Below are 13,857 nucleotides of genomic sequence, written 5' to 3' on the forward strand. Positions count from 1 at the left end.
TGAGGAATCTGCTTTTCTCTCTGCTCCCCACCCATCTCCCACCATCTAACCCCTCCAAATATGTCCACACACATCCGAATCCCCGGGGAGACACCATTCAGGCAGCAAGTCACCCTCATGTTAATCAGTTGGTACAAATAGACTTGGGGGGGTGGAGTGGGTAGGCTGCGGGCAAAAGAAGGTGGGGCGATACCTAGCACATTCCACAATTGAATAAATATTTAGTAATCTCAGATTTTAGCTAGCCAGGACCCTTGTTATTTATGAATTCATTTTAGCATTTTCTTCAAGTAGTCTATATCAGGGAGGTCATGCACTTCAGAAGTTTATCTACTTATAAACTTCTAACCTGGGAGCACTAATAGAAAAACCTAAGAGTGTTGGGATAAAATTTTGAAAAATTAAGGTGTATATTTTCCACTGAGATAATAATTTTTGAAGCTGAAGATGATGAGAAATGACAAGCACTTGCATGTGAGATTATTTACTTAGTACAAATAATCCCACAGCCCAGAGACTGAATAATACAATATGTAACGTAATAATATAATACTTCTCTGTGTATTTTTCTAAAGGCTCTTAATTCCAAGTTTACTCTGATTTCCCAACTCTGTATTTAGAGAGCAGTTCCAAGAGAACTGTGGAAAAATAAATAGTGAGAGACTAAAACATTTTAGGTCGAAGTCTTTGAGCACCACCTACGCCCCACTCATTCCCCCTAAAGAAAGCTTTTCTAGAATGCTTAAGGAGTCAGGAAAAGAGCTACCCAGACTTTGTCTTTGATTCTTTGGTTTTGCCAGCTAAGTTACAGTCTTGGCCTTCAGATTTTATATTTGCCTTTGGTTTCAACTATCGCCCATACGAAAATGATGCTTTGATTTCCATCTCCAACTCTGATCTCTGTTGAACGCTGGATATGCAACTCTCCAGAGCCACACCTAGTCCTTTCCCCCTTCATCTAAAACACAAGGTCTAAAACCAAATCCACTCATTTCTTTTTTCCCAAACTATGTCTGTTTCCGGACTTGTTCATTTCAGTCAATCGTTCTATATTTTAAGTTCAGTTACTCTATGAAAACTTTTCAAAGGATTGGGAGGCTTTAAATATTCTTCAAAAAACTGGAGCCTTTTTCAAAAAGTTGGTTTTTCCCCTAGCCCTGAGCTGGAAGTGTTTCCATTTCTCTCATTTCTCTTCTGAGGGAAGGAACCAAGCTGAATGGCCAGCAGACATGCATGGTGGCTGCAGGAGGAAGCGTGAAGGAAGGCAGCCACCATCTCCGTTAGCTGAGATGATGAGTGTGCAAGGAGTCCAGCACCAGCTGCCGTTTCAGAATAAGGTCAGTGGCCTAAAGCCATTGCTCCCACATTCCCAGCATCCCAGGGGAGCAGGAGGTGGGTGTGGTACCTCTCCTGGATGTGATGCAGTGTTTCCAGCCAGCATGGCCACGTGCAGATGGGCACTAAGAATGCAGATGATGTCACAAGCACAGCTACTGCCCTGTCCACCCTGGGGTTTTCCTCACAGCCTGCCGTATGCCTGGTACAGTAGCTGACTGGGCCTGTGCACATTCTGTTGAAGTCTGAGCACATTCTGTGCTTCCTGATCTTCTCCAGGCCATGCCTTGCTTCTCCCACCTAGTTACTCCCAAGGGGGGAGGCTGCAGCTGCCACTGCTTACAGCCTGTTTCCATGGTCTCTTTCCAGGCCAGTGTCAAGAGCGGGAATGTGGACTGACAGCTGACACTGGCTGGCTCTTTGTCTTCTTGTAGAATGGAACATATTAGGGGGCAGCTGAACTATCTTAACTTTTCTTTTTATATTATTCTCCCAACTTCCAAATTTCTCTTAGTGGCTGAAAGCACAGACTCTGTCACCAGGCTTTCTGGGTTCAAATCCTGTCTCCACCATTTTACAAGCTGTGTGAAAATTGGGCAAATCACTTAACCTCTCTATGCCTCAGTTTCCTCATCTATTAGAAGGGGATAACAATGGTACTTTTAGAATGATTAAGGGAATTAAATGAATTAATATATGTAAAGAATTTAGGAGAGCGCTTGACCTATAATAAATGCTACCTATTGCAATTTGCTTACTGAAAAGATGTTCACTCCACAGCAGTGACCCATATCACGATTGAAATTCTATCATTTCTAAGAGAGGTGTTTATTAATAGTAGCAAACATTTGTTAAACACTTTACAATTTTAAGGCAGGACATTCACTATTTCACTAAATCCTGTGAAACAGACAAAGCAGAGGTTTTTGTTATACTCATAGAGGAAGCTCAGAGAGTTTTAATAGCTTGTCTAAGATCACAGAGTTTATAAGTACAGGGTTGAAACTTAAATTTAGGGCCATTTGACTCCAAATTTCGTACTCTTTCTACTATATCAAGCTGCCTCATTTTTTTTAAGACTTTTTTTTGATGTGGACCATCTTTAAAGTCTTTATTGAATTTGTTACAATATTGCTTCTGTTTTATGTTTTGTTTTTTTGACTGTGAGGCATGTGGGATCTTAGCTCCCTGGCAAGGGATCGAACCTGTACCCCCTGCATTGGAAGGCAAAGTCTTAACCACTGGACTGCCAGGGGAGTCCCTCAAGCCACCTCAATTTTTATTGATCTGTTCAATCAATATTTGCTGAGTAAGGACTTGGTACTAGAACAGGTGAAATGAAATTAGGTGTGATGAAGAAACGACCACCAAGAAAAAGACAAGTAGACAAACCGAGGTACAGCCCTTCACCCAAAAGCTGTCCTCCTCAAATGTATAAAATTTGTTACAAGTTGAATAATGGATTGGATCCACTTACTATTTAAAGAAACTTTTCTAAGAAGGTGCCCTCCTGAATCAGTCAGGGTTTGGTCAGAAAATCATTCTAAATATTTTAGCAGGAAGGGATTTAATAGTAGGAACTATGTGCTTATAAAACTATTAGAAGAGCTTAAGGTGTGAAAGTCACGGAGATCCTCTGCTGCTTTTAGGAGATCACAGAGAATTTCTAGCAGGCTCTTTAGAAAACAGGCAAATCACAAGAACTCGCTGGGAAGCCGCTGCAAACCTCACTCACCACTTTCCATAGTCTGCCTACAGCTTCCAGAGGGAAGTAGTGCCTGATTCTCTTCTGCTATGGAAATCTCATATCAGTGCCTTTCACTGGCTGCATCTGAAGAAGAATTCTACTGGCAAAGGAGTCTGGGAAGTGTAGTTTCTAGGCTTCCAGCTCTGTAATAAGGGAACAATATTAGAAGGGCAAGGATATTGTTGGGTATCTATAAATACTATACAGTACTCCTCCCACTGACTTGTAAAATGCCTAATGATGGGGATGATCCTCTTCTTCAGGTTGAGGAAACTAGTTATGTTTAATGCAGACAGGTGTCACATTGTCTAGCCCCACCCACATAAAAGAGCTGAAAGTTTTTCCTTGTCACCATCTTAATGGCATTAAAACCCCAACAGATGCTCTTTGAGGGTATTGCTTTTAGACAATTGGGCCCATATAAAGGAGGAAGTCCATCTGAGTCTCAGAAGATATTGGGCTTTGGGATGTTGTCACTTGTGTTAGATGATAAATACTTCGGGTGATTCGCAAGCCGAGGTCAGGGGAAAGCCCTCACACTGTGCATCACTCATGTGGCTTCTCAGCCCTGATGGTGGGTCATAGTCCCTGGAATGGCGATCTGGAAACAAGCACCTGATCTCTGTGCCATTTGTGCTGATGTTTCTACATGCCGATTCTTTCCTCCCCTTGTAGGTGCCTCGGTCCACGCCCCAGCCTTCAGGAACACGTGCCGCATCCCATTCTCCTCCCTCCTCCCAACCCTGGTCCAATGTGAGCCTCATGGATAGGGGTCACTAGCTAGGGTCTCTCTCTCTCTCGCTCTCTCTTCCCTCCAACTCCAAGTTAACACAGTGCCGATTTCCTTTCAGTTCCCAAGGGCTTTTCCTCTCTGGATCAAACCTGCTCTAACAAAAAATGTTGGCTTTCAAGACAATTGTTTCTGGCATGGGCTGCAAGAGCTTACTTTGGAAGTCAAATCCTGCACATCAAATACTTCCCTCTAAAAATATTTCCAAAAACAGACACACACATATACAGTCACTTGATTTATGAGAGAGGCACGATTCAATGAGGAAAAGATGACCTTTTTCATCAGTCATGTTGGAACAATTAGACATCTATGTGAAAAAATTAACCTTGACCTTACCTCACACTAAAATATTAATTCAGGATTGACAATAGCCTTAAGTGTGAAATAAATTAATAAATACCCTAAAAGAAAACTTAGAAGAGTATCTTCATGACCTTGGCACAGGCCACAATTCTTAGAAGTCAGGACACAAAATGGGCTAACCATGAAAGAAAAAGCTAAAAAAATTAGAGTTCATTAAAATTAAGGACTTATATTCTTCAAAAGGCACCAGTAAAAGAGTGTAAAGGTAAGCCACAGACTGGAAGAAGATATGTGAAATACATATGTCTGACAAAAGATTGACATCCATAATATGTAAAGAATTCCTATGAATCAATAAGAAAAAGAAAGATAACTAAATTTAAATATACACAGAGAGAGAGACTTGAGCAGGTACTATGAAAAAGAGAATGTATAAAGGGCCAATAGCCATGTGGAAAAGTCTTCAATATTATTAGTCATCAGGATAGTACAAATTAAAACCACAGTGAAATACCATTACACACTTACCGGAATAAAAATTTTTTAAAACTTGACAAAACCAAGTGTTGACAAGATTGTGAGCAAGTGGCACTCTCATACATTGCTGCTGGGAGTATAAAATGATGCAATCACTTTGGAAACTCCTTGTCAATGTCTAGTTAAGCTAACCATACATTGTTTTCCTAGATATATGCCCAAGAGAAGTAGGTGTTTACATCCAAGCAAAACATTCACGAGAAAGTCCTTAGAAGTTTTATTCATAATAGTCAGAAACCAGAAATAACTCAAATATCATCAACAATAGAATGGATAAGTAAATGTGATATATATGATATAGTTATATATGATATATATATCACAAGACATCAAACGGGTATGTAAAACAACATTTTAATAAGTTACTGTAAGTGAACAAGAAATGAACTATATATGTATATATATATATAACTCAGCAATAAAAAAGAATGAACTACTGCTCTATTAAACAACATAGACAAATCTCAAAGACATTATGTTGAGTGAAAGAAGCCACCAAAAAAGAGTGTATTCTCTCAGATTGCATTTATATGAAGTTCAGGAACAGGCAAACAGTTCTATGCTGATAGAAGTTAGTATGGAGGCTAACTCTTGAGAGTGGGTGGGTGCTGACTAGGAAAGTGCCAAGGGAGCCTCTGGAGTGTGTGGGAATGTTTATGTCTTGATCTGGGTGGTGGTTACATGCATATATACATTTGCAAAAATCCACTGAATTGTGTTCTTGAGATGAGTGCACTTACTGTAGGCATGTTATACCTCAACTTAATAAGAAGGGGAAAAGATCCTACTTGGGAAATTTAAAAGATAAACATCAAATATTTCTGTCTCTTTTTTTCTTCTTAGAACAATTAAAATTCTTCCTCAAGAAATGTGTATACCTCTGACTGACTTGGGGAAGGGCCACAAATGAGAGAGTCTGGAAAAGAAAAGAGCACACATTTGTTTTTGTTGTTGTTTCATTTTTCTTTTGCCTTTTGCTACCTATGGAGAGACATATATGCTCCAGGACTGGGGGTGGAAGGGAGAAGGAAGAAAGCGCCACCAGTCAGGCTGCCCCCTAGAGCCCTCATACCCAGCATCATGGTGTACACACACAACAGTAAATAAACATTTGCTAATTTTCTGATTGAGTCTTTCTAGGCAGACAAAATATACAAACAGCTCATGCAGCTCAATAACAAAAACACAAACAACCCAGTCAAAAAATGGGCAGAAGACCTAAACAGACATTTCACCAAAGAAGACATACAGATGGCCAAGAGGCACATGAAAAGATGCTCAACATCACTAATTATTAGAGAAATGAAAATCAAAACTACCATGTGGTATCACCTCAGACAGGTCAGAATGGCCATCATCAAAACATCTACAAACAATAAATGCTGGAGAGGTTGCAGAGAAAAGGGAACCCTCTTGAACTGTTGGTGGGAATGTAAACTGATACAACCACTATGGAGAACAGTATGGAAGTTCCTTGAAAAACTAAAAATAGAACTACCATTATGACCCAGCAATCCCACTACTTGGCATATACCCTGAGAAAACCATAATTCAAAAAGAGTCATGTACCAAAATGTTCATTGCAGCTCTATTTACGATAGCCCGGTGATGGAGACAACCTAAGTGCCCATCATCGGATGAATGGATAAAGAAGATGTGGCACATATATACAATGGAATATTACTCAGCCATAAAAAGAAACGAAATTGAGCTATTTATAATGAGGTGGATAGACCTAGAGTCTGTCATACAGAGTGAAGTACGTCAGAAAGAGAAAAACAAATATCATATATTAATGCATATATGTGGAATCTAGAAAAATGGTACTGATGAACCTATTTGCAGGGCAGGAATAGAAATGCAGACGTAGAGAATGGACGTGTGGACACGGTGGGGAAGGGGAGGGTGGGGCGAATTGGGAGATTAGACATACACTATCATGTCTAAAATAGACCATTAGTGGGAACCTGCACAGGGAGCTCAGCTCGGTGCTCTGTAATGACCTAGATGGGTAGGATGGGGGGTGGTGGTTCAAGAGGGAGGGGATATATGTATACATATAACTGATTCACTTCAATGTACAGTAGAAACTAACACAATATTGTAAAACAATTATACTACAATAAAAAAAGTGAAAAAAAATTTTTTTAAAAATTAATGACAAACAGAGACGAAGAAGAAGAAGGAAAAAAAAAAAACCCAAAGAAACAAGTCTGGTTGTGTGAAGGTACAAAGGATTACTTCACAAGATGCCCTTGGGTGGACCTCCCCCTTTGATGCAGAGCTGGGCGTTGTGCTCAGAGTAGCCCCTCACTCTTAGGTTAGCTTCGAGTGGGTCAGGATAGCTTTCCTGTTGGAGACTCTGGGCTCAACTGATCCTTGCTGCTCTAGCCTGGGAAAGTGTCTTTTATTTAAAATCTCCTGGCAGGCCTCCCACTCCCCCTCCTGCTCTGCTTGGTGGCCTCTGGGTAAATTACACATTGTACTTTTGAACAAGCCGGCATCAACAGGCAGGCTTATCTCAGTCTGGCTACAGACTTAAAAGTACCTGCACTTTACATTTTGGGCAATCCATCCTTTGTCGATAGAAATGAACATCCCTTCCCATGAACTCCTAATAAATATCTGGAAGATTTCAAGGAATGAACCTTGGCTGACCCATTCGTGCACATCTTTGAAATCCCTCCCTTCCGCACTTTCTGTGGAGCTGGGCTAGTGGTCTGAAAACCCTTGAACACTTTTGTGAACCATAAATTCAGGGAACTGTGAGTTTGGGGATTTGAGGAACAGATTTCGGGAAGTAGCAAGGAATAATCATGTTTTGGGTCATTTCATCATGGTCCATTCCCAAGAGATTACATATGTTCTCTGCCTGTATCCCTACAGATCTGTATTTCCTGTTGGAAGGAAAGAAACCAAGTCAGTATTCGATTTGCAAATGATATTAATCAAAATTTATTTTAAGTGACAGCTCTTGGTAATGTGGGGATAGCTCCGTCTTTCACAGAAGATCAATTCTGTCTGTTTGAATGTGCATGTAAAACAATGTAATGTCCTCTCTGCACAAAGAATCATCTCATAAATGCATATTCCTTTCCCATATGGTACAGCTTTTCAGCCCTTGTTACGTCTGCATTCAGAGGAACACCAAGCAGTAACTTTGAGCATCATGACCAAGTTCATGTTATTTTAAGAATCTAAGGGTTTGACCTCAGTTCAGAGTCATACTGAAAATGGATAGGTTTTATGTCTTGCAACTGTAAAATGGGAATTCTTTGCTTGATGAGTTTATTTCACCATTGCTATGGGATGGAATAAGTGACGATAGTGATAATTAGGAAGAGACTCATTCATTTTTCTCCATGTAGAATTTACAGAATCTGCAGGGTTTGGGTTCTAGCCTAGAAGTAGAATCCTCTGGTGCTTGAACTTGTTTATTTTGGTCAAAAATGTGACTACAGGGGAAAAAGGATTAGAACATTCTTTGAACGACTTCCAAAAGCATCTTAGACATCAAAAGGATTATATGAAGCAACATTTTACTGATTTAATGTAAATGAACCAGAAATGGATATAACTGCATTTCCTTTAGAGGTACACAGGGCTTAAAATTAAAGGGGAAATGCTTACAGATAGGGTTTCTGACTTTATTAAATCATAAATGTTTCTAAGCCCAATCCTGGGCTGGATAAGATTAAAACAGAATTGCTTGCTTTTCCTAAAAAATAGTAATCTGTTACATTTTTAACTCACAGAATTCCATATTAGCTAGCAGTGTTTAAATACAAATCATCTCTACCCATCATTGAAAATGCTGAGGCTCCCATGGCAACAATAGATTTCAGTTTTTTCATGCTCAATAGCGACATTGTAGCAACTCTGAAAAACAAAGACTGAAATGTGGCCATCAGCAGAAATTCCAAGGATGTGTCAAGGTGGAGGTCGCAAGCTCATGGCCCATGGCTGAATCTATTCTGCACTCATGAATTATTTAGCCCGGAGGGCATTCAAAATGTTTTTGAATTATTTGCCAGCATTGAAATAATCTGCTGATGGGATCAAAAAGTCAAGATTCCTTGTTTCTCTGGACAAGTAGAAAATCTGATGCCAGGGACCTTGATTGCCCCCTGGCCGCATCGTCAGGAGCTGAAGCCAGGCTGCCTCCTCAGAAAGCCAGTTCTCCAGTTTGCCACAGTCTCTCCTGAGCTGCTTCAAGCAGCCACATCACCTGGCCCTTCTAGGCTTTGAATGTGAACCAAACTGAAGAATAGAAGTAGAATGCAACCACCCCTGAAAACTGCATCCTTCTTAAAAAGATACAGAGCACTTCTGCTCTATGCTCTTTAAATACCAGCTTATTCAAGGTTATTTTGAATAATTCTCAAATGCAGGTTCTTTTCTTTACTGACTCTCAATCCCAGATCTCCCAGTTTACTGTTCGTAGACCCTCCATGGAAGGGGCAGGAGAACCACAGGGAGTCATATCTCTGGTCAGTACTTTTGTGGGACTCGAGGGACATTGTTCCAGCTAATGATTAAGAACTCTCCAGACAATAGGGGCTTCTTAGACAATGGGTGAATTTCCAGGATGTCCGGCCCCCTTCCGAGAAGGAGGGAGATAACAAAATGTAAAAAAGGTGTCTGTCAAAGACCAATCAGACAGCTGGGGAGAAGGAGGGAGATAACAAAATGTAAAAAAAGGTGTCTGTCAAAGACCAATCAGGCAGCTGGGGACAAGTTCCCTCTCTGGTCCGAGCCTAAGCCGGGACCAATCAGCAGGAGAACACAACCAAATCTATAATTTACATACGGGGAAGTGGGAACCTATAAAACTGACATATTCGCGCCCAAAAGGGTTCCTTCTTCGACCTCCTGCGTGAGGACCAAGGAACCCCGGTGCACCGGCCTTCAATAAACCTCTTGCGTTTTGCATCGACTTCCGACTCTTGTTGTTTCCTGGGCGAGTCGAAACTCCTAGGAGACCGCGCAGGTCTAACACTTTAGGTCGATTCAGTCAATAAAAGAGATGGCCCTTGAAACCAAAATTGAACTATGGCATTAACTATGACAATTATTTCTCCAAGTTCTAGCCTCAGCCACTGAGAATTGAGAGCTACATATTCCACTGGGTTATTTAATTATTGCCTGGAATCTACGGTAAACACAAGATAACAATTGATTCTGTTGGTCCAAGTTTTTAATTGATTTAGACATTGTCCTAAGGAGGGCAAGATAATGGGGCAAGAATGGCATGGACCAGTTACATATTATGACCACAGACAATACCCTTAAATCAAGCCAACCACCTTGCCTAAGTAAATTGCTTCTTATAAGGAAAGAAGTGGTTAGAAAGTGTACCTGAATCACTATGCAAACCCATCATCATTATGAGTAAATAACTAAAAACACACTTGTAAGCAGAGAGGTGTCATTTATACTTGCTTCATAACCTTGATTTGAGTAAAATGGCTAAAACTATGCAACATGTCCAGTTATAACTCATAAGGCAGCCACTAATTACATCCTAGAATCAGTCCACATAATAGAAGGATGACACAACTCGGGGTTATGACTTACAGCACTTAGGTCAAGCTGACACTTGATTTCAATAGAATCTGGAGGTAAAAACGGAAAGTCGATGCCCAGAGTTTGCCAAGATTCACCTTCCTGGCATGACAGGAGTCAGCATTCAGTCCCGAACTCCTTTCTGTCCAACTAAAACGGATGCAGACAAGACTAACTGTCAGCCCTGCCATGAGAGGATACAGTTATCTCCTCTGCTTGTGATTCTTCTCGATCTTTTTTGTGTTCAAATCTTACCACTATTGCTCTTCAAACAATTCTTTGGAATTGCCTCTTCTCTCCATTGTGCAAAACTCAGCTGAGGGGCAGACCTTGTTGTCCCTTCTTTTTTTTTTTTTTTTTAATTAATTTATTTATTTTTGGCTGTGTTGGGTCTTCGTTTCTGTGCGAGGGCTTTCTCTAGTTGTGGCAAGAGGGGGCTACTCTTCATCGCGGTGCACGGGCCTCTCACTGTCGCGGCCTCTCTTGTTGTGGAGCACAGGCTCCAGACGCGCAGGCTCAGTAGTTATGGCTCACGGGCCCAGTTGCTCCGCGGCATGTGGGATCTTCCCAGACCAGGGCTCGAACCCGTATCCCCTGCATTGGCAGGCAGATTCTCAACCACTGCACCACCAGGAAAGCCCTGTTGTCCCTTCTTGATGAGAATCCCGGGGGCAGGGCAAGAAATTTGGTGTAGAAGTGAGTCCCTAAGGAGATAGGTAGTTGTGATTTGCTATTGTAATTGATGACATCTGTTTGCTTCCCCACTCCAGATTTATTCAAGAAATATTGATTGACTATGTATTCCAGGCCAGATAGAATTCCTGAGCTATGGCATTTAAATTAGTTCATCAGCTATTTCTCAATATCTCTGGGGATGGAAAATGAAACCTTCACTCTGCAACCCTTGTTAGTACATGATCTTCCACTTAGTGATATACTTTCTCATGACTAGTCAAAAATTTTCCTACTTATTCACAGCATATCTGTTGACTTAACAATACTCATTGTTTTACTTTTTTTTTTCTGTTCCTGAAAATACTTTTCAAGAACATATCATGGGTAGCAATCAAGTCACCATTTGGATACCCTTTCATTTTCTTTCAAATGATTTAAATCCATTTAGTGGGAATATTTTTGGTAGGTATCTTGTCCCCTAATGGAGAAATAAGATAATTCTTTTGTTATGTTAAAAACACTTTGTTCCACCCAGATACGCAAACTTGTTCCTTTGTTGTTACCAATCTGTGATGTGTGAGCTGGGCATATTTCAGGGATGATGTTTGCATTGTCAGCTCTTCCAGTCTATCTCAGTAGTTACTGTAGTTGTCCAGAGTTAAAGAAGAATCTACGTAATACAGAGGTTCCAACAGTTAAACTACCAGCTGAGGAGTCAGATAACAAAGCACAACTGTAATGGTGTCAGGGACCATGACAGGGACATTATAGCATCATGCTGGTGCATGTGACTCTGCTTCCTCATGATAGGCTGACAGAGCCTGACTTTTTTTTTTTAACTTTATTTTTTTAACATCTTTGTTGGAGTAAAATTGCTTTACAATGCTGTGTTAGTTTCTGCTTTATAACAAAGTGAATCAGCTATACATATACATATATCCCCATATCTCCTCCGTCTTGCGTCTCCCTCCCACCCTCCCTATCCCACCCCTCTAGGTGGTCACAAAGCACTGAGCTGATCTCCCTGTGCTATGCAGCTGCTTCCCGCTAGCTATCTACTTTACATTTGGTAGTGTATATATGTGCATGCCACTCCCTCACTTCGTCCCAGCTTACCCTTCCCCCTTCCCATGTGCTCAAGTCCATTCTCTACGTCTGCGTCTTTATTCCTGTCCTGCCCCTAGGTTTTTCAGAACCTTTTTTTTTTTTTTTTTTTAGATTCCATATATATGTGTTAGCATTCGGTATTTGTTTTTCTCTTTCTGATTTACTTCACTCTGTATGACAGACTCTAGGTCCATCCACCTCACTACAAATAACTCAATTTCATTTCTTTTTATGGCTGAGTAATATTCCATTATATATATGTGCCACATCTTTATCCATTCATCTGTCAATGGACACTTAGGTTGCTTCCATGTCCTGACTATTGTAAATAGTGCTGCAATGAGCACTGTAGTACATGGTTCTTTATGAATTATGGTTTTCTCAGGGTATATGCTCAGTAGTGGGATTGCTGGGTCATATGGTAGTTCTATTTTTAGTTTTTTAGGGAACCTCCATACTGTTCTCCATAGTGGCTGTATCAATTTACATTCCCACCAACAGTGCAAGAGGGTTCCCTTTTCTCTACATCCTCTCCAGCATTTATTGTTTCTAGATTTTTTGATGATGGCCATTGTGACCGGTGTGAGGTGATACCTCATTGTAGTTTTGATTTGCATTTCTCTAATGATTAGTGATGTTGAGCATCCTTTCATGTGCTTCTTGGCCATCTGTATGTCTTCTTTGGAGAAATGTCTATTTAGGTCTTCTGCCCATTTTTGGATTGGGTTGTTTATTTCTTTGATACTGAGTTGCATGGGCTGCTTGTATATTTTGGAGATTAATCCGTTGTCAGTTGCTTCATTTGCAAATATTTTCTCCCATTCTGAGTGTTGTCTTTTTGTCTTGTTTATGTTTTCCTTTGCTTTGCAAAAGCTTTGAAGTTTCATTAGGTCCCCTTTGTTTATTTTTGTTTTTATTTCCATTTCTCTAGGAGGTGGGTCAAAAAGGATCTTGCTGTGATTTATGTCATAGAGTGTTCTGCCTATGTTTTCCTCTAAGAGTTTTATAGTGGACAGAGCCTGACTTGAATGATGCTCTTTGGTGTCCTTAGGACTTTCCAACAAAGACACCTTGCAGGGCCCTCCTGGAACTCAAGTGCAAATGGAGAAAAAAGAAAATTGCAGGAGATGTTGGACACCAGAAACTTGGACACAAGAAAGACTAAGAGAAACATGAGAGAAGATTCTTTTACTCTTCTCTCAGGATGGATGCTTAGTTACTTTGAGATGCAGTGTGTTGACATGGGAACTGATGTACTGTGATGTTATAGTGAAAGCTAATTACTATCAATTTTGGTTAAAGATGAACCTTATAGAGAAATGAGATGCATAGAATATTGATAGAATTTTGACACGTGATTGAGCGGAGAAATAAGTATCCATTAATTTGGACTGCAAACTCAATAATCACTTATCCTTGTTTTCATGAACGTACATTTTGCCAAAAAAGTCACGTGATAAGTGCAATAGAGACAAATATGCAGGTGAGAGGCCCCGGAAGCAATTTCCATATCACAGCGTGAAGAGGAAGAACACATGAAGCGTATTTCAGCTCAGCAATCTGCATCCCCAGCTTTAGCTCTGTGCAATACTCTGGCTAGCTACCAAGAACTAGACTTAATTTTTACCCTTGCGTATAAATTAGTCCACCACACCAACTGCAGGACTCCAGAGTTCAGCTCAGACTCAGCTTGCCTGAGCTCCACCATGCACTACAGCCAGGTCTCTCAAGCCCACCAGCTAATTAAGCTCACTTCCTAAAGGGGGAATTCCAAACGTGTAGTGGTCGTGAAACG

At 40.6% G+C, this 13,857-nt stretch overlaps 1 long non-coding RNA gene across 1 annotated transcript; it reads left to right on the forward strand.

Moving 5' to 3' along the window:
- The first annotated feature begins 9,230 nt into the window (after positions 1-9,230).
- Positions 9,231-9,645, forward strand: LOC137220716 (uncharacterized). The gene is made up of 2 exons (XR_010941758.1): positions 9,231-9,352; positions 9,417-9,645. It is a non-coding gene; the product is annotated as an uncharacterized lncRNA (long non-coding RNA).
- Positions 9,646-13,857: the final 4,212 nt, after the last annotated feature.

The sequence above is a fragment of the Pseudorca crassidens genome, chromosome 3 (genome assembly GCF_039906515.1).
Source record: "Pseudorca crassidens isolate mPseCra1 chromosome 3, mPseCra1.hap1, whole genome shotgun sequence".
NCBI lineage: Eukaryota > Metazoa > Chordata > Mammalia > Artiodactyla > Delphinidae > Pseudorca > Pseudorca crassidens.